Source organism: Diachasma alloeum, unplaced genomic scaffold (assembly GCF_001412515.2).
Source record: "Diachasma alloeum isolate Michigan unplaced genomic scaffold, Dall2.0 Dall_scaffold_01134, whole genome shotgun sequence".
NCBI classification, from domain to species: Eukaryota; Metazoa; Arthropoda; class Insecta; order Hymenoptera; family Braconidae; genus Diachasma; species Diachasma alloeum.
The window spans coordinates 2,890-5,504 of record NW_021681244.1 but is presented as its reverse complement, the minus strand read 5'-3'; positions in this window follow the sequence as shown (position 1 = coordinate 5,504).

Sequence of the window (2,615 nt, the reverse complement as noted above, 5' to 3'; positions counted from 1 at the left end):
GGGGGGGGGTTAGGGGGTGTGGTAGGGGAGGGTTTGGAATTCGTAAGGACGGGGACTCTGGAGACACGGATGGAAGCGAGGGCAATTGAGGAGGGTCTGCTGGTCGAATGGCTTTTGGGGAAATGAGGGATTGGTGGAGAGGGAATTTGAGGGGGCTTAAGGGCCTGGGCTACGATTCTGAGGGTCTGAGGAGTGAGGGGAGGGCCTTTAGGCGAGGGTGATTGGGACAGCTCCGTGGTCCACTGTAGAAAGGGGGTAAGTAGCGGGGGAATGAACCTCCCGGTATGGGGATCTTTAAGGGGCTTGAAATGGGATAATGGGGCGGGGGGTCTGAGGGCTCTAAGGGCGGTGTCGAGGGTTTGGGGAGTTATTGGGGGATAATTGAGGGGAGTATCAGTTGGGAATCGAGGGGGGGACTCCATGAGGAGGTCAAGGGGGGGGGGTGGACCAGGGATTTCGGGGGCGTAATCTGGTGGCGACGGGGCCAAGGTCTCGAGGGTCTGTGAGGGGGGCAGTAGGACGTCTGCGGGGTCTACCGCGTCCTCTGGCGATGTGTCTCGTGGGCTGGGAGTCCCCTGGGGTGGCGGCGTGGCCTGATACTCGCTGAGCCTCTCTGGAAGGGTTCTCATGGGGAACTGCTTCTCCCACTCGATCTCCTTCCATCCTCTTATCAGTATCGTCTGCATCTCCATGTATTGGGCTGACCGTGGTAGGTTTGGGGGGAGCATCTCTTTCATCGGGACTCGATAGGGTCCTCTCCCGATCTGACTTTTCCTCACACTCGCCATCGTCTCCAGAACCTAGGGGTGATCGAGGGTAAAAGGGTCTAAGGTCGGCTATGTGAACTTTGTTAATGGGATTTCCAAGGGGCTCTTCAAGGTCATAGATTACCGGCGAGGTGACGTTAACTATCAGATAAGGTCCATCGAATTTAGGGGCTAATTTCGCGGTTAAATGGAGGGCTGCTTGTGAGAGGGGGCGGTACTTTTTGAGAACTAATTCTCCCACCGAGAAAACTTTCATTGACGGGTTCTTGTCATAGTTTTCAGCTTGACGAGCGAAAGCTTCGCCCATTACTTTTCGTGCCAGATCATACATATGGGTCATTCTCTCCAAACGGGATTTCCAGGGTCCAGCGGGGGGGTTTCAGTGGATGGTCCACCACTCGAGGGGGGGCGAGGGCGCTAGGGGGTGAGGGTACATGTCCCATGTTGAGGAAGGCGGGGGAGACTCCTAGGGAGGAATGAAGGGAAGTGTTGAGGGCAAACGCGAGTTCAGGGAGGTGTAGATCCCAATCACGGTGGTTTTCACCAGCGTAAATGGCGATCATGGGTTTAAGGTCGCGATTTCTTCTCTCCACGGGATTCGATTGGGGGTGATATGTAGGGGTGGTCAGGTGGGAGATTTTTAATTGGGCCAGAAGTTTGGTGAGATACTTCCCAATGAACTCTGTACCGTTATCACTGAGGAAATATTGGGGTTTCTCCCAGCGCAGGATCACTAATTCGTAGAGCGCCTTCCAAATATTTTTGGCAGTAGCTTTCCAAAGGGGTTTGAGTTTTACATACCGAGTAAAAGCATCTTCCAAAACTAACAAATACCGGTTCTGTTTACCACTGGAGGGGAAGGGGCCCATGATGTCACCAGCTACGGTGGACCAGGGTTCAATTAGTACTCGTTCCCGCATTAATCCTCGAGGGGAAGTTTGGACAGCTTTATATTTTTGACACTGAGGGCAAGAACGGACAAATTTAGCCACGTCTCGGTAGATTCCAGGCCAATAGAAATAAAGGGAGACTCGATGGTAGGTTTTGTCTATTCCTCCATGAGCGGCGTAAGGGCTGTCGTGGGCGTCGGCGATGACTGGGCGTCGGAGTCCCGGGGATAGAACGGTCTTCCAGCGGTTGAGGTCAGGGAGAGTAGGGTCAATTTGGGGGCAGGGTCAAAGGTGGTAAAGGGTGTCGTCTTCTACAGTCCAATCAGGGTATTTCGATGGGTTGAGGGTCACGTCCAGCTTCTTTTTCTAATACCATCGGTCGGGGGATGACTTGATAATTTCGAGGGCAGCGAAGGTAGTAGGGCAGACACGAGAAAGGGCGTCGGGGACAATGTGGAGGGATCCTTTCCAGTGTATGATGACAGGGTCGTAGGACTGGAGTTCGAGGGCCCATCGAGCGACGCGACCAGCGGGATTTTTGAAGTTTAAAAGCCACTTCAAACTGGCGTGGTCTGTAATGACTCCATACTGACTTCCTTCAATTGTAATGATTTTTCTTTAGCCTCAACAAATACTCAATAAACCCTAACCCAGAAGTCTCGATTATCCAAACACGGCCAACTCATTACCTTCGTTCTCGTAATCCGACAAGTCTGAAACGCCAAAAACCCTAACGCTAAAACTGGACTCCGGGAACAATCAGCAGCTCATCCGATTCTTACTTCGTGTATTTAGGGCGCCAGCCGATTTTTAGCAACGCGGAATCTACAAACCGTAACCGGAACCGTATTTTCTTAAAAACTAAATACTGATTGTCCCCGAAAATCCAATAATGACAAGAAACATATCGCAAACCATACGCAGAAATGTGGATTACGAGGGTACGGGATTTACTCGG